Source organism: Castor canadensis, chromosome 4 (assembly GCF_047511655.1).
Source record: "Castor canadensis chromosome 4, mCasCan1.hap1v2, whole genome shotgun sequence".
NCBI lineage: Eukaryota > Metazoa > Chordata > Mammalia > Rodentia > Castoridae > Castor > Castor canadensis.
The window spans coordinates 120,154,622-120,181,840 of record NC_133389.1 but is presented as its reverse complement, the minus strand read 5'-3'; the positions used below and the strand labels follow the sequence as shown (position 1 = coordinate 120,181,840).

The 27,219-nt window shown below is 36.0% G+C and overlaps 1 long non-coding RNA gene across 3 annotated transcripts in view; it reads right to left on the bottom strand.

Annotated features, from left to right (window-relative positions):
- LOC141422581 (uncharacterized) overlaps positions 1-27,002 on the bottom strand; it is a 188,481-nt gene extending 161,479 nt beyond the window's left edge. For 2 of the 3 annotated variants that reach the window (XR_012447229.1, XR_012447230.1), the window contains exon 1: positions 26,497-27,002. This is a non-coding gene — a long non-coding RNA (uncharacterized lncRNA). The remainder of the gene's footprint in view (positions 1-26,496) is intronic. The other variant, XR_012447228.1, reaches the window with a different exon arrangement.
- Between the last annotated feature and the right edge of the window lie 217 nt (positions 27,003-27,219).

Sequence of the window (27,219 nt, the reverse complement as noted above, 5' to 3'; positions counted from 1 at the left end):
CTTCACTAACAGCATATAAGAATTCCTTTTTTAAGTCCTGAAACTTTGAAACTAGTGCAGGAAAGAATAGGGAATATACTGAAACAGATAGGCACAAGCAACAAATTCCTAAATAGAACTCCAATAACTCAACAACTAAGAGAAAGGATTGACAAATAGGACTACATGAAACTAAAAACTTCTATACAGCAAAGGATATGGTCAACAGACTGAAGAGGTAGCCCACAAAATGAAAAAAAATTGCCAGCTATACATCTGATAAAGGATTAATAGTCAGAATTTACAGAGATCAAAAAACTAAACTCCCAAAGAATCAATGAGCCAATGAAGAAATGAGCAAGTGAACTGATCAGAACTGTCTCAAAGGAAGAAGTACAAATGACCAGAAAACATGAAGAAATGCTCAACATCCCTAGCATAGAGGAAATGCAAATCAAAACCAAGTTAAGATTCCACTTCACTCTTGTCAGAATGGCTATCAACAAGAAGACAAACAGCAAGTGCTGACAAGGATGTGGAGAAAAAGGACCAACATTGTTGGTAGGAATGTAAATTAGTACAGCCACTATGTAAATCAGTATGGAAGTTCCTCAAAAAAAAAACTAAAAATAAAGCTACCATATGATCAAGCAATACCACCCCTAGGCACATATCCAAAGGGATGCAATTCAGGATACTTGCAGACCCATGTTTATTGCAGCATTATTCACAATAGCCACACTATGGAAACAGCCAATATGTCTTATAACTGATGAATGGACTAAAAAAATTCTCTCTCTCTCTCTCTCTCTCTGTCTCTCTCTCTATCTATCTATACATATATATATGTATGAATAATACAGGGTAGGGAGAAAAGGAGGGGGTGAAGAGAAGTGGAGGGAGTTAGACTGACTTAAGTACAATACATTTAGAGGTAAAATACCCAAGCAAAATTCCCACTGAACAACTGACACTCAAACAATGAAACACAGGAATGTACAACAGGTCATGTTAAGGAGAGGACACAAGGGGAAGGGTAAATGAAGAGAGTAAAAAGGGGTAAATGGTTGATGTACTTGCTATACATGTAGGAATATGTGGAAAAATCATGATTTGTCAATATTTGTAGATTGTAGGGTTCAATATATAGTCCTACAAGACTATAAAATTTTTAAGGAATGAAAAAAAAAGAATTCCCTTTTCTACACATCTTCACGAACACTCATTATCTCAATCTTTCTGATAAAAAGTTATTCTCAGTCTGTTGAGGTGATATCTCATTGTGTTTCTGATTTACAGCTCCTTGACGATTAGTGATGTTAAGAATTTTTATCATATCTCCCATGCTCATGGATTGGTAGAATCAACATAGTAAAAATGTTGATACTCCCAAAAGTAATCTACATGTTTAATGCAATTCCCATCAAAATTCCAATGACATTCATTAAAGAGATTGAAAAATCTACTGTTAAATTTATATGGAAACACAAGAGTCCACGAATAGCCAAGGCAATACTCAGTCAAAAGAACAATGCAGGAGGTATCACAATACCTGACTTCAAACTATATTACAAAGCAATAACAATAAAAACAGCATGGTACTGGAACAAAAACAGACATGAAGACCAGTGGAACAGAATAGAGGATCCAGATATGAAGCCACACAACTATAACCAACTTGTCTTTGACAAAGGAGCTAAAAATATACGATGGAGAAATAGCAGCCTCTTCAACAAAAACTGCTGCGAAAACTGGTTAGCAGTCTGCAAAAAACTGAAACTAGATCCATGTATATCACCCTGTACCAAGATTAACTCAAAATGGATCAAGGATCTTAATATCAGACCACAAACTCTAAAGTTGATACAGGAAACAGTAGGAAATACTCTGGAGTTAGTAGGTATAAGTAAGAACTTTCTCAACGGAACCCCAGCAGCACAGCAACTAAGAGATAGCATAGATAAATGGGACCTCATAAAACTAAAAAGCTTCTGTTCATCAAAAGAAATGGTCTCTAAACTGAAGAGAACACCCACAGAGTGGGAGAAAATATTTGCCAACTATACATCAGACAAAGGACTGATAACCAGAATATATAGGGAACTTAAAAAACTAAATTCTCCCAAAACTAATGAACCAATAAAGAAATGGGCATGTGAACTAAACAGAACTTTCTCAAAAGAAGAAATTCAAATGGCCAGAAAACACATGAAAAAATGCTCACCATCTCTAGCAATAAAGGAAATGCAAATTAAAACCACACTAAGATTCCACCTTACCCCTGTTAGAATAGCCATCATCAGCAACACCACCAACAACAGGTGTTGGCGAGGATGCGGGGAAAAAGGAACCCTCTTACACTGTTGGTGGGAATGTAGACTAGTACAACCACTCTGGAAAAAAATTTGGAGGCTACTTAAAAAGCTGGACATCGATCTACCATTTGATCCAGCAATACCACTCTTGGGGATATACCCAAAAGTCTGTTACTCCAGAGGCACCTGCACATCCATGTTTATTGCGGCACTATTCACAATAGCCAAGTTATGGAAACAGCCAAGATGTCCCAGCACTGACGAATGGATTAAGAAAATGTGGTATCTATACACAATGGAATTTTATGCAGCCATGAAGAAGAATGAAATGTTATCATTCGCTGGTAAATGGATGGAATTGGAGAACATCATTCTGAGTGAGGTTAGCCTGGCTCAAAAGACCAAAAATCGTATGTTCTCCCTCATATGTGGACATTAGATCAAGGGCAAACACAACAAGGGGATTGGACTATGAGCACATGATAAAAGCGAGAGCACACAAGGGAGATATGAGGATAGGTAAGACACCTAAAAAACTACCTAGCATTTGTTGCCCTTAACGCAGAGAAACTAAAGCAGATACTTTAAAGCAACTGAGGCCAATAGGAAAAGGGGACCAGGAACTAGAGAAAAGGTTAGATCAAAAAGAATTAACCTAGAAGGTAACACCCACGCACAGGAAATCAATGTGAGTCAATGCCCTGTATAGCTATCCTTATCTCAACCAGCAAAACCCCTTGTTCCTTCCTATTATTGCTTATACTCTCTCTACAACAAAATTAGAAATAAGGGCAAAATAGTTTCTGCTGGGTATTGAGGGGGGGGAGCGGGAGGGGGTGGAGTGGGTGGTAAGGGAGGGGGTGGGGGCAGGGGGGAGAAATGAACCAAGCCTTGTATGCACATATGAATAATAAAAGAAAAATGAAAAAAAAAAAAAAAGAAATGGGCAAGTGAACTAAACAGAATTTTCTCAAAAGAAGAAATTCAAATGGCCAAAAAACACATGAAAAAATGCTTACCATCTCTAGCAATAAAGGAAATGCAAATTAAAACCACACTAAGATTCCACCTCACCCCTGTTAGAATAGCCATCATCAGCAACACCACCAACAACAGGTGTTGGCGAGGATGCGGGGAAAAAGGAACCCTCATACACTGTTGGTGGGAATGTAAATTAGTACAACCACTCTGGAAAAAAATTTGGAGGCTACTTAAAAAGCTAGACATTGATCTACCATTTGATCCAGCAATACCACTCTTAGGGATATACCCAAAAGACTGTGACACAGGTTACTCCAGAGGCACCTGCACACCCATGTTTATTGCGGCACTATTCACAATAGCCAAGTTATGGAAACAGCCAAGATGCCCCACCACTGACGAATGGATTAAGAAAATGTGGTATCTATACACAATGGAATTTTATGCAGCCATGAAGAAGAATGAAATGTTATCATTTGCTGGTAAATGGATGGAATTGGAGAACATCATTCTGAGTGAGGTTAGCCTGGCTCAAAAGACCAAAAATCATATGTTCTCCCTCATACGTGGACATTAGATCAAGGGCAAACACAACAAGGGGATTGGACTATGAGCACATGATAAAAGCGAGAGCACACAAGGGAGGGGTGAGGATAGGTAAGACACCTAAAAAACTAGCTAGCATTTGTTGCCCTTAACACAGAGAAACTAAAGCAGATACCTTAAAAGCAACTGAGGCCAATAGGAAAAGGGGACCAGGAACTAGAGAAAAGGTTAGATCAAAAAGAATTAACCTAGAAGGTAACACCCACGCACAGGAAATCAATGTGAGTCAATGCCCTGTATAGCTATCCTTATCCCACCTAGCAAAAACCCTTGTTCCTTCCTATTATGGCTTATACTCTCTCTACAACAAAATTAGAAATAAGGGCAAAATAGTTTCTGCTGGGTATTGAGGGGGTGGGGGGGAGAGGGAGGGGGTGGAGTGGGTGGTAAGGGAGGGGGTGGGGGCAGGGGGGAGAAATGACCCAAGCCTTGTATGCATATATGAATAATAAAAGAAAAAAAAATAAAAAAGAATTTTATCATATATCCATTAGTCACTTTTATATCTTCTTTTGAGAAATGCTTATTGAGGTATTTTCCCCATTCTTTAAATTGGTTTATTTATGGATTTTCCTGTTTTCTTTTACTACTGAGTTGTTTTGAGTTCTGGATATTAATCCTTTGTCAGGTGTATAAATTGTGAATATTATCACCCATTGTATAAATTGTATCTTCACTCTGACAATTGCTGCCTTTGTTGTGTAGAAGTACTTTTAGTTTGATGTGATCCAATTTATCTATTTTTACTTTTGTTGTCTGTGCTTTTGAGATATTATCAAGATAACTCCTTGTCAAGACCAATGTTATGAATTTTCTTTGATATTTTCTTCTAACAGTTTCATAGTTTCAGATCTTACATTTAAGTGATATAGTTAAATTAATTTTTTGTATATGGTGAGAGGTAAGGGTCTAGTTTCATTCTTTTTCATATGGATATACACTTTTCCCGATGCCATTTGTTGAAGAAACTATCTGTTCCCCAATGTACATTCTTGGCACCTTTGCCAAAAATCAGATGACTATAAATTCATGGCTTTATTTCTGGACTGTTTTGATTAAACTCTGAAAATATATTTTTTTAAGTCATGTAAGTAGTGATATGACCCAGCTTTGTTTGTCTCTTTTGAGACAGGGTCTCACTATGTAGTGAGGTTGGCTTATCATCCTCCCTGCCTTATTCTCTCAAGTTCAGAAGGTATAGGTATGTATTACCATGTCCAGTTCTTTTCTTTCCTCACAGAGACTTTGTTTATTCATGGTCTTTTGTGGTTCCATGTAAATTTTAGGATTGTTTGTAGTATGTCTGTGAAGAATTTTACTGATATATTTTGACAATATTAATTCTCCCAGTCCATGAACATGAGATGTTTTTTCATTTATTTGTGTCTTCTTCAATTTACCTCACATCAATGTTTTATAGTTTCATTGTGCAGATATTTTACCTCCATGGTTAAATTTATTTCTAAATTTGTTTTGTAATAGGCTTGTTTTCTTGATTTCTTTTTCAGATAGTTTGCTATTAGTTTTTAGAAATACTGTATACTTTGTTGATTTTTTAAATTGGCAAATTTACTGATTAACTTATTAGATCTGTTTTTGGTGGCATCTTTAAGGTTTTCTGTATATAAGATAATGTCATCTGAAAGCAGAGCCAGTTTAATTGCAACAGAATATTAAACACATCATCATTCTCCATGATCAAGTGGCATAGACTCCAGGAATGCAAGAACGGTCTAACACATACAAATAAAATAAATAAATATGATACATTATGTTAACAGAATAAATTATTTAAAACATAATAATTTCAATAGATACATAAAAAGCATTTGACAAAATTCTATACCCCTTCATGATAAAATTCTCAACAAATTAAGTGTAGGGAAAACATACTGCAGCATGATGAAGGCAATGTCCAACCAGCTCATAGCTAATACCACACTGAAAGAAAAAATTTTTAAGCTTTTTGTCCAAATATTATAACAGCAATCATATGTCAAGTTCTAGAAATTGACAAAAATGCTCTCTTCCACCATGTCTATTTAACATATTATTAGCTCATCCCAGAGCAATGGAGCAAGAGAAGGAAATCAAAAGTATCCAAGTTAGAATAGGCTAAGAAAAACAATTTTGAAGAATCATGTTATTATTAGCAGTTAGGAAGAACAAAATAGTAAGAGCAATTTTTATTATTATCATGGCTGTATTTGAAAACTACAGAACAATTGTTAACAATTTATTCTGTGTAAGCACAGTACAATAAAAACCACTTGAGTATCTCAGCAACATCATTTTGCCTCTCAGCGTCAGTTCCTTATTTGCATATTTGATATTATTATTCTAGCCAAGGTTCTCATCTCCTGTATAGGTTGCTGCAAGACCTTCCTGTTTTCAACCTAATGAGCATAAAGTTCACAAATTAATCTGTATAAAGCCCATTGTTTATATAAATAGTACTGATTAAAAATATTCAGTTTGATACCATTACCAACAGGATAAAACCCAGACTGATTATTTTTGGTGCTATGCTCTTATAAACTAACTTCAATCAGCTTTATTATTTTAATCCTCCACAATTTCCCCATTCAATACTGTCATCTCAGTCAGTCAGAGCTCCTCCCCTGAATATATCATATACTGTTCTTCTTCTGCTCTTTAACTCATGCTATTTTGCTGGTGTTTTATCTCTCTTAAATATATATGGTTCCCGCTGTCTATCCAAGCCTTCCCAGTTATTTGAATACAACCTTTGGGAATTGTAAAGGAGACAAGCTTGGTGTGCAGCCAGGAAGTGCTGCTCAAAAGGCCAGTTTTATATCAGGAGAGGATCTAATTGAAAGAAGGGCATTACCAAGGAGACATTCCAAAATCAATATTGAAGGAAGGAGGTAATTCTCAACTTGCAAGAAAAGTAGGAGTATGAAAAGCTCTAATAGCTGACCAAATGAGTTGCCAAGTCAGGCAATTTGAGCAAAGAGAAAGTCAGAATGCCAAAGTGAAGATGATTTGAAGAACAAAGAGGTATCAATGCATCAGAATGCAAGTCAAAAGTGTTGTGATTATGTACCTTCCACAGCTGTCCCCTTTTTGTGGTACAGCATGCTCTCCAGAGTTGGGGGAGACTCACTAGATGTCCCTTTCTTCTTGAATTTGTTCAGTACAATCTCTTTCAAGCTTTTATGAAACTTCAGATCACTTCAGCACACAGGTGTTGTACTTGCCTCTGACAACACAGTACCTGTTGCTTCTATAGCTCATGTGGCAATGAATCATGTGATTGCTGTATGATATATCTGCTTAGAATATATTTCTGTGCTGGATTAAGAGGAAGATATAAAATAATAAAAGATATAATCTCCATACCAAAACAAGTTTTAATTAGACAGTCTAATAAAGCCATATAAGATACAACTACTGATAGCTAAACCAAAATGCAAATGTTAAGTAAAAATAAAATCACAATACAAATATGGCTCTAAAAAGCCAAGTGACAGATGCAATAGAGCACCATCATCAAAGCAAACAGGTTCTGGCCATCCTTTCTATTCTCATATTCAATTTGCTCAAGTTCTCATACTTAGGTGAGAACAATTGGTCTAACTGGAGTTACTTGCTCTTCACTTTGACCAGCAGAAAGTAAGACACCTTGACTGTATAAAAATGAGGAGAGTTGATTTGCCCAAAGAGAATCTCATCACTTTCACTGGAAGAGGAATAATGAAAGGTCTGCCTCCAAATGAAGATCAACTGGAAGAATGGATGTCCATTACAGTCCAGTGCACAGAACTTTGAGGTCTTATAGATCAAGGTTCATTCTGATAAGCAAATTCTATAATAAGATGAAAAATAACCTGATGGAATGATCATAGTTCAAAGGCTTATTTAAAATTGGGATATTGTACTGAGGCTTTTACCATCAGGTAGAATTAGCCTATAACATAAATATGAGCTTTGAGATCAGAAGCACAAGTGGGTTGACTATGAAAGCACAGAGTAGGCAGGTTGCCAGATGAGGATACATTTAGTTTATAGTCCTCATTCTCCACTTAGATAAGTTTTTGAGGTCACATTGTTACTGACTCTAACCGCTTCACACTGAATAGGAACTTTGTGTGGGCAAGATAAGCATTTCATAGTGAAGGTGGCAAGAGAAAAATCAACAAAATATAACAATGTATACCTGAGGTCAATCTCTAATGCCCAGAATTTTCTAAACTGTGTGACCTCTGGGTTCCACAAACAAGTAATAGGAACATAGACACTTCATGAGGTAAGGTGCCTAATTTGTCATCAGGCATCTGCAAACAAATGCAAATATCTTAGAAATGCTTCTCTTTTTTTCCCATTTTGTATCTGGATATACTCATAAGTCTATAAAATATTTGCCAACTGATCTTACTCTGGCAAAAGAATAAATAACAAGATTAGGAAAAACTAATATACAAACTGAGTATATAAAATTTTTGAGAAGAATAATGTTCTATAGTTTATATCTCATGTTTGTCTTACTTTTCACTGCTTCTATTATCATAAGAAATGGTGAGAACAAAGCTTATTCTGTAAGAAGTTTGGAATTACTAGCTCCTTACCAGTAGTGCCTAAATCTCTCAGCTAGTCCCAGACTATGATCCTCTTGTCTCTGCTCCCAGGTAGCTGGGATTGCAGATGTGTACAACCATACCCAACCTTAGTATCACCACTTCTTGATTCACTATTTGAAGATGCCACATTCCTGATAACAGCAGTGGGGAAGATTTTTAGATCACAGTGGAAAAATGAATTGACTAAATTGCTTTGAGGAAACCATTCTTATTCTGCAAAGAAATACCTTCAAGTGTTTGCTTCCAGGATAACCCAAATAAGATCATCTCAAAAATTTCCATAAGACGTAGAAAACACTGACCTTAAAATATGAGTACTCTAGTGTATTTCAAAATTCCAGAAATATTATAATATGCCTTTTAAAAACAATATCAAGAGATAACAAAATATGAGAGTTTTGAGCAATGAGCAGGTAGTCCTTAAGGATCTTTCTATCCTTTACCCAACTGATCAAAACAAGTAGCTATCATTTAATTCTTTGATGAAGCACTTTAAGAAATATTGCACTATGTTATTTTCCCTCTCACTGGGTTCAGGAAAAAACTTCTGGAGTATTCAGAATATGAAATTTCTAAGATTAAATAAGCAGATTATAAAATAGCAGTGAAACCATTATCAATAGAAAAAGTACTGTATTCAGTTGTCAAAATCCGTAAGTCTTGCATCTGTCCACTTAACAAACCACTGATGGAAAAATTATTTAAAAGTTGCTGCTACAGGACTATCCATACTTTTTTCTTATCATTATTCCCTAAATAGTATTGCATTACAACAATTTACATTGTTTTATAATATATTAGATATTATAAGTGATCTAGAAATGATTGGAAATATGTGGGAATATGCGGGAATATGCTTACAGGTTATATGAAAAAAGCTATACCATTTTATGTAGAGAATATGAGTCCTTGTTAAAATCTCAGTGTGGGATCCAGGAGCCAATCCTCCAGAAATACCATGAGATGAATATATATTCAGTGTTTGATATGAGCTAGGCACTGTTCTAGGTACTGAACAGAATGCAAGTAATATACATTCTAGTGTTATATATGCTGGGTGAAGGGGCAGAAAAGTTTCCTCCTTCCAAATTTTTAAGCTAAACAAATGAACAAGATAATTTGGGCTTGTGGTAAGTTCTGAGGTGGAAGGAAGAAAGCTATGAGTGGGAACAGGGAAGAAAAGGGTTAAGTTGGATTGCTTTGCTGGTTTGCTATAGAAACACCATGTTGAAGAGATCCTATCCAAGGTAAGTTGGAATGACTAGTAAATGTAGTTAATTAAAAGATACAGTGTCAGATCTTCTCAGATAAAGTATGGCAAATCCTCTCAGGTGGGAATGAGTACACTTACTAGAAGAAAAGAAGGCTGGCGTGAATGACAAGAAACAAAACCAGAGGCAGTCAGGAAAGATCATACGGGCTTTGGATGACTTGATAAGGGATCTGGGTTTTCTTCTAGATTTAAGAAGTGGAATGAAGTACTTTTATGTACTCTTAAATGATCATTGTGGCTACTAGCTGGAGCAAAAACAAAGCAAGCATGCAAGCAAGGATTGTAATCATGAAGATTTTGCTATAGTCTAGACCACAGATGATAGAGAGTTGGACTAAAGTAGTAAAATGGTGGAAATCAAAGGTAAGTAGCTTCAGTTGTAGAGAGGTAAGATGATCTTTTGTAAATGAGTGTAATACCTATTTTACATACTTCTTTCAATAGTCACTTAAAAAAATCACTTCAATATTTGTTGAGCACCTACTAAGTGTTCTTTTTCGTACTTGAAATACAACAGTGAAAAAAATCTCTAGAATAAAAAAAGCTATAAAAATGGCTATACTTAAAAATAAAATAGAAAATGCTCCCGTTTATTGTCTTTATTGTTCTTTAAGTACATAGATATTAAGCCTACAGTACAGAAAAATGGGAAACAGCAATACACAAAAAAAGAAAATAGAAACTAGAAATACCTATAAACTTAAATTGAAAACCACTGTAAGTCTTTCACATTTTTCTCTGTTAGTATTACTTCCTTAATGACAAGAAAGCCTGAAAAAGTATTAAGCTAGAGTTATAAAATATTGATATGTGGTTGGAATTTACAATATTTCATAATTATTCATCAAACGTAAGTTATAGGATACTCTAGTCTTAGCCATTGTTGACCAGAAAACAAAGCAAAGCCTGAAGCAATCATGAAGCAGCAAATGAAATGGAGGGGAAAGTGAGTCAGGGAAGGAAAGACATACTTACAGGGTTGACAGACAAACACAGCTCATCACCCAGTCATGCAGGAAGCCCTTGGACAAGCTACAGATGCATGTTATGCTTTTCAGAGATGTCCATAAAAGGAGTGAAAGGAGAAGTAATTGCCTGCTGGCTCCCTCCACCTTTTGCCTCCTCCTAGTCAAGGTTCTCTCCAAGGAGATCTAATGCTCAGCCCTTCTCATGGTTTGGATCTCCTGTCTCTTTGACAGCCTCTGGAGAGGCTGACCACAACTGAAAGTTCACTACCTGTGATCACATATGAAACATTGTGCCATAAGTTAGGGATCAGATCTTGACACAATGTCAATTGCAGTTGCAATGGATAAAATAAGCAACCAATTGAAGTTCCATGGGATATGAGGACAAAATGACATGAGGTCAACATAACAGTCTGCTTTTTAATATAACCCTGTAGCCAACTTGCTTTTGGCAAATTCTGCAGAAATCTCAGGGTCTGATTTCCTCTTAAGTCAATTTGTAACTAGTCTTTTATCTTAGTAAGCAATTCCTTATAAAGTTTCCTGTTCTGGGAGTGGTGGCATGCACCTATATTCCTAGCTACTCTGAAGGCTGAGTCACGTGGATCACGAGTTTGAGGCCAGCCTGGGATATTTAGTATGACCCAATTTGAAAAACAAAATGAAACCAAAGGAGGACTGTACATCATTATTGTCATGTTGGTTTCATTCCAGAGATGCAATGATGGTGCAATATATGCTAATAAATAACACTTAACACAGCACATGAATAGAATCAAGAACAAAATCACATGATCATCTCAGTAAATGCAGAAAATGCATTTGACAAAATTTCATATTACTTCAGAATAGAAATCCTGTATGAAAGCATCAGATTCAACATAATAAAGGACACAACAAAGCCACAACCAAAATCATAGTGAATGGAAGGAAGAACAGAAAGCATTTCCTCTAAAACCAGGAATGAGAAAAGGATGTCCACTATCCCTGCTCTTTTTCAATGAAATACTAGAAATTTTAGCCAGAGAAATAAAGCAAGAAAAATAAATAAATAAAAGGGATCCCAACAGGGAAGAAAGAAGTAAAATTATCCCTCTTTGCAAATGATGTGATTCTGTATTTAGAAGATCCTAAAGACTCTACCAAACAATTTTAAGACCTGAAAGTTTAGAAAAGTAGCAAGATATAAAACCAACATATAGAAAAATCAGTAGATTTTTATGTACCAATTATAAGTCATCTGAAAAAGAAATCAAGAAAACAATCCCATTCACAATAGCCTCAAAAATAATTAAGTACCCAGAAATAAACCTAACATAGGTGAACACTCTATAATGCAAACTATAAAACACTGAAAAAAGAAATTTCAAAAGACACTAAGAGATGGAAGGACTCCCGCATGTTCATAGATTGGGAGAATTAATATTGTTAAAATGGTCACATTACCAGAAGCAATATACAGATTCAATGCAATCTTCTTGAAAACACCAATGATGTTATTCATAGAACTAGAAAAAAGAGAATCTTCTTTTATATAAAAGCACAAAAGACCTCAAATAACCAAAACAATCCTGAACAGAAAGAGCAACACTGGTGGTTTCACAATACCTGATTTTAAATTACACTATAGTCACAGTAACAAAACCAGCATGATACTGGCATAAAAACAAACACATAGACCAGTGGAATAGAGCATATTTGGTTATTTCTCTAGAAATATCCCATAGCCAAAGGTACCAAAAATATTTACTGGAGAAAAGACAACCTCTTTAACAAGTGGTGCTGGGGAAACTGTATATCCACATGAAAAGACTGAAGCTAGACCCCATCTCTCATGCTATGTATAAATCAATTCAAAATAGATCAAAGATCTTGATGAAAGACAGGCGATAAACATTTCAGGGCTGCAATGTATAGGTGTTAATTGTGGCTGGCAAAGAGATCAAAATAGTCCAGGTAAATTTATAAAATGCAAAGAATAGAAGCCTTAGGATAAAAATCATAGGATTTTTTTCTTTTGTCAATGAACCATTCATTACATTTTCACCCTGTTCTTTCAACTTAAGAGAGTGTTTTTGAACACCTTTGATGTGCCAAGTACATTATCTCATTATTTTATTTTATAACCATGTGACTTCAGATTTTCATCCCCATCTAGCAGATGAGGACAAAGACTCAGAAAATCCAAGGAAGTTCTAGAAGTCACAATAGCATTGGTTGGTTAAGTCAGAATCCAATCTAGATCTGCCTATGTTTCACTATGATTTGGACTCTATAGAATAGCTAACTAAAATGATTATGTAGTGCTGAATTATTATAAATTATGATTCTTCATAATCATAGTCTTATTTTAGTTTATTTAATGCCCTTTTAAATGTTAAAAAGTGATACTACCCTAGGCACCAGGTTCACACCTGTAATCCCAACTACTCAGGAGATAGAAATCAAAAGGATCAAGGTTTGAAGCCATCCCATGGGAAAAAGTTTTCAAGGACCCCCTCCATCTTAACAGAAAAGAAATCCGGATGTGGTGTGCTTGCCTGTCATTCCAGTTATGGCAAGAAGTGTAAAATAGGAGGATGTTGGCAAAAAGCGAGACCCCCATCTTGAAAGTAACCAGATCAAAAAGGACTGAAGTTGTGGCTCACAAGTGCAAGGCCCTGAGTTCAAACCTCAGTACCACCCCCCCCAAAAAAAGAACCAAAAAACTGATATTACAAAATAGAAAATTTAAATCTACTTTTGGGAATAGAGATACAGTCTTCTATATTTTCAAACCTTAAAGATACAACCTATACATTTGTTCTTATCAAATGCAAAACAGAATAAAAGGGTTTATTTTTCATTAACCACTATGTAAAGGAAAGCTTTGATTTATTCTGAGGGAATTAAAAATGTATAGCAATAGGCATTTAGGGAAAATTACCTCACAACAAAATGTGTATGTACTATTAGCACTGATGTTATTTATTTATGTGTAGCTAGAATTACATGCCTATATATGGTCCAGGCTTCTGAAAATGCCTGAGTTCCTCAGCTATAAGAAGCTATGACTATGCATTAATCCATTAGGACTTTCTTGCAGGAGTTGTAAGAAAACCCCCATGTCTTTTGTTGCTAGAAAGGATCAGCAATGTTTGGTCAACAGTCTTTGTTAGTTCTGTCTGTGAGTAGCTGCTCTAACACACACTTTGAATCAAAATTTGGAGTTCAGTCTTCCTGCTGGGGAATGGGCAAGAGACGGTGACACTATCAGAGGTGGGTTAGTTGTGGTCCTTCCTGTGGAAGACAGCATAAATTCTTCATAAGGACAGCATCCCTTCACCAGTTCCAGACTGAGGCTTGAATACTTCATTATCTTTCATAAAAGGTCATTTAGGTCAAGTGTGATTGTATCTGTGATACACTTTTGAATTGAAAAGCGTTATGCTTTGATCAAAGTTAAATTATACATATTTCAGGATTGCTTGCAAGCCTTCAACCTTAAAAAAATCTTCCTTTACTCATTAAATTTCTTTGGAAAGTTGGTTTTGACATTAAGATTTAAGTAGGTTACACTGGTTTGCAGCCTTGGAAAAATTCTCTTGCTGCCTAAGGGGGGAAAATGATTTGAACCGTGCAGATCCCATTCATCATGAATGTTTTATAAGGATGAAAACAAAAGAAGATTGTGACTTTTTAGAAAATGTAATGTTATATACTTTTAGAAATTGAAGAGATTAAAAGGTATTTAAAAGTCTCACTTATTTCTTGCTTGATTGCATGCATCCACAGATGGAAAATACGCTTAAAGTCATACAAGGAAAGAGCATTTAATGCTAAAAGTATGATTATAAACCAAGCTATTTTTACTCTAAATTGTCATGTTTCATTATTTCTTGATAAATAATAAGTATGAGACACCAAAAGACTATCAATCAATATATATTAAGTAAAAAATCAAGTAATATATTTAGAGATTTCAAGGACACACAGTAAACTCCTACTAAAACTAATCACTCAGAATCTGCTTGGGACGTCAACATTGGTTAGTTTTTAATATCATATATAAATCACTTCTTTAATGAACTTTATCTTTTAACCTTCATTTAGAAAAAAAAGTGTCTTCTGTCATTGAAGATGCTAAACGAAATACATCAATAGAAATTAATATGCAAGAGAACCTGATGAATTCTCCTGGAGAATATTTTCATGATGGGATCTTGGCAACTGTTCTTGTGATTAAGCATGTGATGCACAAAACCTGAGCTACATAAAACCATACTATTCCTCTTTTCTGGAAAATTACTTTCCTTACATTCTTCCTTCAAAGATTAACTACTCTATTCTCTACTATGACATTCCCATTCCCCTGTCTAAATCTCTCACTTTCCAAAGATTTTTAAGACTAGCAAAGAACAAAGTACTTTTATTCTTCTTGAAACTCCAATATAGATCTAAAACAAATGCAGCAATATTACGGGATGTGGGTCACACCTAGGGGAGCAGTGCAAGGGAAGGATAGGGCAAGGGAAGAAAGTTAAGAACTTAAATGTGATTGATGTGCTCTCTGTACAGAAATGACTATAAAAGTCTTAAACAGGCTGGGACCACCATGGGAAGGAGACTAAGGAGGAATGAAGAAGATTAGAGAAGATGAACCAATTGGGGTTCTAATACATATATTCATGGAAATATCACGTGGGAACTCCCAGTATAGCTATCCTTATCTAAAATAAGAAAAACATCATGTTCTTCCTTTATCTTTTTTTTCTTCTACAAAATCAGACAACAGGAGGGAGGAACAGGTCCTGCTGGGGGTGGGGACTGAGAGTTGGCACCAGTGGGAGGGGGGAGATGGTGGGGAAAGGGAATAGGAGAGTGAATATGGTGCAAAAAATGTGCATATATGCAAGTAATGCAAAAATGATACCTGTTGAAACTGTTCCAGGAATTAGTGGAGGCAGGATAAAGGAGAGCAGTAGAGGGGGTTAATTCAACTGTGATGTATTTGATACATTGTAAGAACCAGTAAATGTCATAATGTACACCCACCCAACAGAACAGTAAAGAAAAAACCTCCAATGTATTTTATACATCCAGCCCCCAACACTGATCATGCCATGTAATATTGTCCATGTCACATATTCTTCAGAGCTGAGACATTTCAAAAGAATTTAGTTGTATGCTTCTGAAAGATGGGAGGAAACAGTGCATAGTCAACAGATACTGTATGCTGTTAAGTAGTGTGAACACAGCAGATGGTAAGTGCATCACAAGCAAGTATACTTTGAAAATTAAGTAGATTCATTGATTACTATTAGAACATATGCTGAAAGTGGGTTTTCTCTATGAATAAGAAATACTTCTAGCCCTCTCACCTTTCCTAGAACAGATCAGTGAAAACAGAAAAGAAGTCTTAAGAACTCAAAGAGAATATTTTTAATTTACTTGAATCTGAAGATTTATCTGGCTAAACATATTCTCATCTTTGTGTGAGGGCAGCGAGAGGGATAAAAGTGAACATTATTGACTGCCTATCATCATGCCTACTGACTGGAATACATTTTACCATGAAAGTTTACAACAGTTCTTTTAGTGTGGTATTATTATTCTAATACCCCTTGCAAAATTTGCCTTGGATGCTAAGGAACCAGAATTTAAAGGAGAATATAGTCAAGATGTGGTATTTCTTATAAGTAGTAGTTTTCATGTTTTATCCTATAAAATAAGTTTGCTAAGAAATTATTTGTTTTTAAACACAAAAGAAAGAGGCTAGGGGGATGCCTCAAGTGGTATAGTGCCTGCCTAGCAATTGCAAGCCCCTGAGTTCAAACTCCAATGCTGCCAAAATAAATAAATAAACAAGTTTTAAACACAAAAGAATATATCAAGTACTATTGTTTATTAAAAAGTAATAAATCACCCAGGTGCCAGTGGCTCATGCCTATAATCCTAGCTACTTTGGAGGCTGAGATCAAGATTGTGGTTTGAGGCCAATGCTAGTCAAAAAATGTTTGTGGGACTCTTTAAGGAAAAAAAAAATGGTATACCTGTAATACCAGAGACAGGGCCAGACCTTAAAACAGGAGGATCATATTCCAAGTCAGCCTGGGAAAAAAGTGAGACTGTCTCTCCAACATAACTCACACAAAAAGGCCTAGAGGTAAGGTTCAAGAAGTAGAGCACCTGCCTCACGCAAGTGTGAAGCCCTAAATTCAAACCCAAGTACCAGCCCTCCCAAAAGTAGTAATTCATTAGGTCCCCCAAACTATCAAAGCACTAACATATTACATTTAAAATTTGTCTTATATTACCAAAGAAAGATTGTGTCTGAAAGTATTCTAGAAGTACATTTTAAAATAACATTGATCGAAGTGAAATTTCATCTTTATTAACTGTGGCAAAATTCATGTTTCTCTCAGCCCCTGAATCCTATGATTGGTTGACTTAACTGCCTTAATACTGAAGTTACAGGCAGTTTTTTGCTACCTAATTAAGCTTGCTGATAACATAGTTCTTGTAGTGGAAACTGTGCTTGCATTTGGAGCCCTGTTTCCTTGTCCTCTGCAAAGAGAGCAATGATTTCAAATCTGAAGTTATTTGCAGCTGTTCAGCTAGTTGACTAATCACTTCTAAGATTTTCTTCCCCAAAATAAAAATCATCTGGGTACTAATTGTTACTTACAATAAGATAAGATCACAGCTTCTATTACAAGCTCTTCGTCACTGAATTTTACAAGTCTGATCCCATCTCTGAAATTATGAGATTCACTTTCAAAATTCCAAGTGGAAATCTGAGTGAGTGGTAACAGAGCCTGTGTGTGGCAGGTTTGGGTTAGAATTAGATATTCTTCACTGACATTTTCTGCCTCATATCCATGTGGGTCTGCATATGGCTGACAGAACCCTACAGTGTGATATGATGACACATTGCAAAGAGCACTGTGCACAGAGCTCCACGAGCTGGAATTCATCCTGGGCCCCATCCTCACAGGGACATGTAATCTGATCAGAAAATGCTTTACCCACCTCATAGGTAAGGATCTAGGCCACCAGTGGATCAAATTAATGAGTGTGCTTTTTAAAGTATTGTACCTATTCGTGCAAAATGCATATCATGATTAGCACTTATCTGTCATTAACCTGACATTCTCACCAGCTTCTTTACTTATAAAATGGCAAATAGATAATGTTCCAGTATACATAGTCACTATAAAGAGCATCTTTTGAACTTTTGCTAAATGAAATACATTTTAAAGTTTACACAATCCAGCTGTAATCCTACTGCCAACTAGGTATGTGACCTCAGGAAGGTCATATAATTTTTTCCAGTTCTTTTCTCCAACTGAAAAGTTTGGGGATTGAAAAGAGATCAGGCAAAAAGACAGACATGGGCCAGTGTAGATTACCCAGTTCAGAGAATAATAGCCTCAGTTTCATTCTCCACCTCTAGGAGAACTCTGGCCTTCAACAGAGGGAGCTTTGCTGGTTTGCAGCTCTGTGAGCTCACAGATTTAGAGACTTGCTGTTTGAATACTGCATTTCCAAAGCTGGGTTCAAAGAATAGTGGCTTAATTGAGGAATCTTACTAAAAATGACTGCAGACTTTGCAGAAACAAAGAGATAGAAAGAAGAGTCAGTAACCTAACTGTGAGATCTTTTTTTTTTCTTTATTCATTTGTGCATACATTGTTGGGGTCATTTCTTCCCCCTGCCTCCCCGCCCCTTCCATCTCTCCCCCTCCCCCCTCACTTCCATGCAGAACCTGTTCTGCCCTTTTCTCTAATTTTTGGGGTTTTTTTAAATTTTATTTTTTGTTGCTCATTTATTCACATGTGCATTCATCGTTTGGGTCTTTTCTCCACGCTGCCCTCTAATTTTGTTGAAGAGAAGACATAAGCAATAATAAGGAAGACAAAGTGTTTCTGCTAGTTAAGATAAGGCTAGCTATACAGAGAGATTCCTAGCATTGCTTCCATGCATAAGTGTATTACAACCCGAATTGATTCATCTCTACCTGACCTCTTCACTACTTCCCGGTCACCTTCCCATATTGACCTCTGTCATTTTAAAGTTACTGTATTAGCTCCTCTGCAGTAGGGACATCAAACATTTTCAAGTTTTGGGTTTCCTACATGTCCCCATTCCTCCCATATGTGCTCTCCCCTTAGCATGTGACCCAAATCCGACATTACTGCCTTTGCCCTAGATCTAAAGTCCACATATGAGGGAGAACATAAGAGTTTTGGTCTTTTCAGCCTGGCAGCACCACTTCAAGACAAAAGCTCTAAGAAAACTAGGAATAGAAGGAACATACCTCAACAGTGTAAAGGCTATATATGACAAACCTGTAAGATCTTGAAAAAGCCATATACACTATTTCTCCTTGGGGGTGAGGGGGGAGGGGCTGTTTGTTTGGTTTTTGTTGTTTTTTAAAGAGTGATGTGAGGTAGAGTAACGAAATATGTTTTTAACCTTTTACTAGGTTATTATAATAATAAAATAATAAACCAAATGTAGGAGTTTAGGGAAACTAAGTCATCTTATATAATATAGACCAAAAATGCTGAATTTAAAGACCAGTGTCCTAAAGTCTTTGTGTCATTTCTACTATTTTTAATAGTAGACTACCAATGTCTAGCTTATTAAAAGAAAAATATTTAATTATTACATAGTATTTAATATAATATGTAGAAAAAAGTCAAAATGGATTTTCTATCATACCCACAATATATTATTTTTAAATCTTCATATTTTTTTCTGGAAAAACAGAGTGTAAAGATAACTTTTAAATGACATTTTAAATGAAAATTTAGGAATATCTTACAAAGTGAAGTATCTTTTTATAAAATGCATCATTATTCATAACATTTTATATTTAATAAATCCATGTTTACATTCATAACATTTTATATTTAATAAATCCATGTTTACATATATTTTGTCTTTTTAAAATAGGTAGAGTTCACCTTCATTCTTACCAGTAACCACAATTTTTATTTCAATGAACAGTTTGTCTCAGTAAGGCTGTGTTTTAGGTGCTAGAAATGTAAAGGTGAATAATCCACAACTGCTGTTTTCAAATAGCCAATTAGTTGAGATTGGTGATTTATAAGGAAATGTGTTCAATATGATGAAATACAAACTCACTAGGGCTTTGAGCCATAGTAAGATTTCAATTTCCTCTCAAATGGGGACAGAGGGATTGGGAAAGTCTGTGTGAAAGAACTAGACCCTAAGTATCAGAGGTATCACTGATGACTATTAGTGTATCAATGTCCTTTGGCTTTTGGGAAAATACTATGGATAGGATGGTAAAGCCAAAGGTAGGGGTGAAGGAAGATGAATTCCATTGGCAGAGAGAAAAGCCTGCGTATATTCACAGACCGTGAAATTGCATGAAGATTTCTGACATCTGTAAGCAATTCAACAAGGTTGGAACAGTCTCCAAAATAAGCATGGAGTTGTGGGGAGAGGTAAATTCCCATTTCTCTTGATCTGGTAAGAAAATTAGTCAAAGTTCTGGAAGGGAGCTCCTGAGCAAGGCTAACTATATGGAGATTCACTAGAAATAGGATTGGGAAAGAAGACAGTGCAGTTGTGCCAGGCATGCTGGTGTTTATTAGAGCTGACCCAATGCAGTGGATTAGGAACCAGGGTCTGCACATTCAATGGTCCCTCTTAGAAAACCAACTTGGAAAGAGAAAAATGTCAGAAAGCACAAAAAGTGAACTTTGTCTTCCTGTCCTCACACATACACTAACCTATTTGAATTTCCTTTCTATCTGAAAAACCAGAAGTTTGCATTAGGCAAGAATGCATTAGGCAAGAATGAAAAGCTTCTTTATAGGGTACTTCTTCTTAGACTAAGAAGAACACCAACTTTGTATTTTTCCCAGCAAGTTCAGAAGAGATTTAAGACTGAAAATATGGAATAGCAAAATCATAATTTACAAACACTCTGACTCACTAGTCACTAAGCCATTTAGCCACTTTGAATGAAAGCAGTGTCTGGATTGCCCAGGGACTCATCCTTAGCGCTAATCTTCCCTCTCATTCTGTCTCTGATTCTATATCTTTGTTTCTTTCACACTCTTTTTCTCCTTCCACTTTTCCTCCTTCCATCTTGCTACAAATCTGACCCAAAATAAAAGGTATATTGGAAAACAACAGATACTCAAAACTCCAACAATGACCAGAGCTAAAAGGACCTCAGTGTGGGCCACCACTTACTTTAGTTACCATATTAAAATGGCCCATGTGGTAAAACACCTGCTTTGGTTTTTGATTTGTTGTCCAATGTCTAGATGTACAAACTGGATGCAGGATTGTAGCATCACTTAAGTAGAGTTGCTTTCCCCTCACTCCTACAGAAAATAGTACATGTGGAATAACCAGGTTCCCCAGGCCAAAGGGGAACTCACAGCATTAATCATAAACAAAATGTATCTGCTCAAGATGTGTTTTTCAGAACATGTGTCTATGTTTATATTGATTTGCAATCTATTTATCCATTATTCCAGAATATACCTATAATTTATTTGCAGTTCATCTCAAAGTTCCCTGGAATTTGAGGTGGATATTGTTATTTATCTAATGTATATTTTTCTCCCCTTCCTCCTTATTAAGAAAAATGAATTCTGTCTGAAACATCTATGAATCCAATGTGAAAACTGTATTTTCCCCCAGCCTTCCCCTTTGCTCCTATGAATAGCTATATAAGAATTCTGGCCAATGAGAATAGATGGGAAGACATCTATTAAGGAGTTAGGAGAAACTTGCTGTCCTGATATCAGCTCTACATCTTCATCTTTGCTTCTTCTTACATCATAACTAAATGCAGAAATGATATCCACAGTTGAACACCATGATCAAAGTGGGCTCAGAAACCACACTTTAAAGGTTCAGGGGAGCTGAGTTATTCTTCTTATTTAGTTAAAATGTAAGAGAGACCTGAGTCCTAGGTACTATAGTGCAAAAATCTTAAAATCTATACTAAAATTCCTCTGGTCTCTGTGAGAAAATGGAGGTGATCCTATTTTGAGGTACAAAGTATAATCAATAATACTGCCAACACAAGGAATGGTTGCCCTCTAAACACACACACATTAACTTCTCCAAGTTTTCAAAATTGATCTGAAAAATAATAACTGGCAAAAAAAATGACATGTTTTTTAAAGATGCTTCAAATGTGAACACAAAAGATATGCAGAGACAGCTGGGTGACCGCCAAAACTCATGCTCCTTTCTAGAGACTGTGGAGCGAGGGACAACATTTCTGTTTTCCATTGCATCTAGGTGGAGATAGAAACTATTTCTCCCCATGCTTGTCACATGGGTCTTTTCTGGGTTGAAGAGATAGGCATAATTCTTCATGATCTCTTTCTGTCTTATCAGTGGACTCAAACTCTACAGGCAAGATGCAGCAGAAGTCTGAAAGATTCTGAATCCATAAATGTTGACATCATGGCCCTTTGCTACCCAAGAGTAATTATAGAAACTTGCATGAATAAGAAATGTAATTTCTTCTTACTAAGCCATCCAAACACTGGGGTATATTTGTTGCCAGAGTTAGTATTACTCAAATATAAAGGACAAAAGTAAAATCTCCCCATTGACTGGTTAAACCTAAAATGAAAAAGTGCTGACATGGTTGAGTGGACTTGACATAATTAAAAGTACTGCCACTAGGTAAAAATGGGACATTGAGTTAGAAATTAAATTAATTTATAGGAAAATGAAGATAGTTACAGCTTTGCTCTCTTTTTAATTTGTGAATTATAAAATTCATCTTTGCCAGGTACTAAATATCTTAAAATTTTTCAGTCTTCACTTAGGCTGAATTTAATCTGACATTATACTAAAAATTTTATCTATTTATTCCTTAAGAAATTAAAAGGAATATTATATTCCATGTGGTTTTATGGAACTGTTTTTGAGTAGGTCATTTCAAGCTATTCGTGATTTAGCTTAGGAAGTCACACATCTTCCACATTAAGAATTGGTTTTACCTCCCTCCTGTTTGAATAGCTACCATCAAGAACACAAACAACAACAAATGTTGGCAAAGATGTGGAGAAAAAGGAACACTCATACACTGCTGGTGAGTAAATTAGTACAACCACTATGAAAACAGTATGGAGGCTCCTCAGAAAACTAAAAATAGAATTTCCATATGATCTAGCAATTCCACTCTTAAGGATATACCCACAGGAATGTAAGTCAGGCTATAACAAAAGCATCTGCACACCCATGTTTATTGCAGCATTATTCACAACAGCTATGCTATGGAAACAGCCAAGATGCCCCACTACTGACAAATAGATTAAGAAAAGGTGGAATTTATATATAATGGAATTCTATTCAGCCACAAAGACAAATGAAATTTTATCATTTGCGGGTAAATGGATAGGGCTGGGGAATGTCATCTTAATGAAGTTAGCCAGGTTCAGAAGCTGCATGTTTTCTCTCATATGTGGAATATAGACCTAATACAAATGTTGCAATATTATGAAAAACAGGCCCCACCAAGGGAAGGTCACACATGAGAAGGGGAGGGTAAAAGAAGGAAGTTAAGGTGAATAGGTTGATGTACTCTCTATGCAAGAATAAATATAGAATTCTTAAACTGATTGAAACAACCATAAGTGATAGACTAAAGTAGAAAGAAGAAAAATAGAAGAGATGAACCAAATATACATGGAAGTGCCACAAGGAAATTCCCTGTGTAGCTATCTTAAACAAGCAAAAATGTCATCTCTTTTTACTTTCTTTTGCAAAATCGGAGAACTGGAGGCTGGAACAGACCTTGCCTGGGAGTGGGGAAGTGAGCTTGATACCAGTGGCGGGGGAGAGGAGGTGGGGAAAGGGTGTAAGAGGGCAATATGGTGCAAATACTGTGTGCACATGAATTAAATGGGAATAAAAAGATACCTGTAGAAACTATTTCTCAAATTGGGGAGAGGGGGTATGAAGGAGAATGGTGGAGGGGATGACTTCAAGTATGATATATTTGATACACTGTTAAGAACCTTTGTAAATGCCACAATGTATGTATCCCTACCCAGCACAATAAAATAAAAAAATTTTTAAAAAACTACACAAGTAGATATGAAAGACATTATTAAGGTTAAAAAAGAGTTCATTTAATAAAAACTAAAAAAAATCATTTTCTTCCTCTAAAATTAGAGAAATTTGATTCCACTCTGCCAGGAAACCTGGTACATGTCTGAGGTAAAGTTTGGAGATAAAAAAACTATTTTTTTCCAGGCCCTTTCAAAGATGTCAGTACTATTCCTTGTCCAGAATGCAAAATGGCTTCCAGTCTAGAGAAACATTGGTGAAACTGAGTTGGGAGAACATATGAACCCTTCCCTGGGTCAGGATGAGTCACATGGTTTTAACCAGAAAATAAGCAGAGCACAAATTAGTGAGAAAGCATCTTGCTAACTGCAGAGATATTAGATATCAGAGTTTTAATTCAGTATTCATCTATTCTTCCACAGTCAAATTCTTTTAAGAAAGAAACTACACAACTTTAAAGTGTGGATTAATATGGGTTGAGGCAGAACATGGAGTTGTTTGGTCTTTTTCATTCTAAAAAGTCTGTCTACAGTTTTCACTTTGCATCCATCAGACCAGTGTAGTTATAAATCTATTACTCAAGTAGCATTCGATTGCAAAATTAAGATAGGTTTTTCCATAAAAAGCTCAGATATAAAATGAGGAGCTTTTTTGTACTTTTGGAATATAAACCAATTTAAACTGACCAATCATACTGAATGCTTTCAGATTTTACCAGTAACCAAAACTATATAACTAAGAGAGACTACATAATGGGGGGAATATCCCATTTGCCTTAAAAACGCAACCCCAGCTTTATTTGTCAATGTCAATGGACTCAACTAAAACCACAATTATTTCTAACTCCACTGTAGGAGGTATTTTTCACATTTAAGAGCTACAAGATGTAAGTCAGCCTCTAGATGGTCTTCTAAGGAAAGCACTTAAAGAGAGAACTGATTCAGCTGAGAAATGTCTTACACTATTTGCTCTTCTTACCTTCCTGCCTAGAATTTAGTCAGGGTGCTGGAGATGAGGTATCCAGCTTGAGGCCGTGAGACAACATATAGGAGAATGGGCGCTGGGGCTATGGTTCAGCAGTAGAGTGTTTTTCTAGCATGCCTGACTGAAACCCTGGGTTTGATCCCTAGGACCAGACTTAATGTCAGTGCAGAAAAGCAGAACATCTATTTAGTGTCTAGTGTATACTGGATTGACTCATGAGTGGCCAAACTCATCCCAAGCTGACCTAATTAGGAAAATCTTTTAAAAACTTTTTATAAGAACAGTTTCTATCTTTTAGAAACATTTATCTACTTAGGCAATTATTAAAATTTTATATAGTAATAAGTCATTTTACACACTAGTTAAAATGACCCCCCAGACAACTCATTTAAGCCACAGTAAATGCAGCTGACATATGAGCAGGTTATGAATACTTTCCATCCTTCATTTGTTCATTTTCTGGTTCCCCACTTCCTGTTTTTTTCATGTACATTATCTGTTCTAGAGATGGAGAAGCCAATCACCACAATCATCATTTATAAAATAAAAAGAGCTGAACCATCAGCATGTCTACATTGCTTCATGTTCAGGATACAATTTCATAATTTGAAAGCTTACCTAAATGCAGCCCCATATGTTCTTTACAATTGCAGGAAACAATTGAAGAAAATGTCTTATTCCATCCGTGACAGAACTTGCCTTTCCAAAATAAGACTGCTGCCAAAAGCAGATATTTAGTGAGCCTCTGCTTTGTTTCCTATCATAACTGTGATAAAAAAATAAAATCTCTGGGCATAAGGCCTTTACTCCAGTATCAAAGGAAAACTATTTACTGTTCTGTGGTGGCAAAATCCTGGGTAAGTTTGAGGAAAACCATTGTCCACTCATCTCTTCTTCTGGGTCACATGATTTAACTTCATTCTATCTGTTTCCCTATGAGTTAAATGATGGGAAGGAATTAGATCTACATGATCTTTTATAGACCTAAATTCTCTCACTTCCCTACTCCATTCTCGCTGTGCTGCATTAGCAGATGAGCTCCCCAGCTAAGAGAGAACATTAAGATTATTTTTAAATGATGCATGACTTTTCTATTTCTGTTGCCTCAGAAATCATACATCTTATCCTGCATCCCATATAAAACCACAATTATATATATAATTAAACAACATAGTTTCATCTTATATTAATCAGAATAGAGGACTGAATATATTATTTCTAGCTTTTAAGGTTATAGCTTGTATTCCACACATTTGAGATAATTGAATGAAAATTAGATGTAGGGTACATTGTTTTTAATTTACTGTTTAAAGTATCCCCCAGATATCTAGGAGTGAGTCTATCAAAAATCATCTCAAAAGACCAACAATCCCTTCTCCATTCTGAGAAGCTGTTTTCAGAGCTCAAAATCTGATGCTGAAATTCAGCCCTTATATTTTATATAGAAAACAGAATTAATCAGTTAGCAAATCTGACATTTATAGATAGGTACTTGGTTTTCTTACTACTTGCATGAAAATTTTAGAAGCTGAAATACATTAATCACAATTTAACCCACCACATTCTGAATTTGATATATGAGAGCAAAAATGCTATCATCTTGCTTACAAAAATATGTTTAAGGAACATGAAAACTCTTTACAAGTTTTCTGTTTATATTCTGCAAAACAACGCAGATCCCAACTATCAACCCTTTTCATCTACACACATTCCCCTGTACTTACCACAATGGGTTAAGGGTGAGCCAAAGCTCTCGGTGCCAGCCTTTGTGTTATAGCTTTGCTCTCCCATTTCCTCATTTTAGGTGTCATGGTACAGGACTTTAAGAGACGTCAATTTGTCCTGTTAGGTTTACTGCAGACACCAACAGAGGTGTCCTGTACTTCCTGGAAGAGTTAGCTTTTATGCTGCTGGCCATTCTTCCCACACAAAAAAAATGAGACCAGTTTCTGAGCTATTCTTAACTCTCCTTCCAAAACATTTCAAAAGAGGAAAACAAGAAAGAGTTCACGATTTCCATGCAAACTCTCAGCCTGCCTGCCTGCTTGCTGCTGCCAATTCTTCTTATTCTTGCTGGTGATGACATACAGCAAGCTCCCCAGCACTGATGCTTCGTTATGTAAGGCTGTCTAGGTCAAGTGTAGGAGACTCACTGCTGGCCTGTGGAAACTCATGGAACTGTTTCTTCCGATTAACACTTCAGGGGCTATGGAGGCTGGAGGAAGCTGAGCTTTTGCTACATCTTTTGGGGGTAAATATTTTTGCATGATTCAGTGGTTTATATACTACAATCTTGACAGATGCCTGTCAGCCATGCTGAGAGGTGCAGGGACAAATTACAAAGAGATTCCAGTTCTCTCAGCATGCTTGAATAAGCATAGAAAGTCTTCTAGTAATTCTAGCCTTAAGACAGTTAAGTGGTAAAACAATTCATAAATTAGAATTTG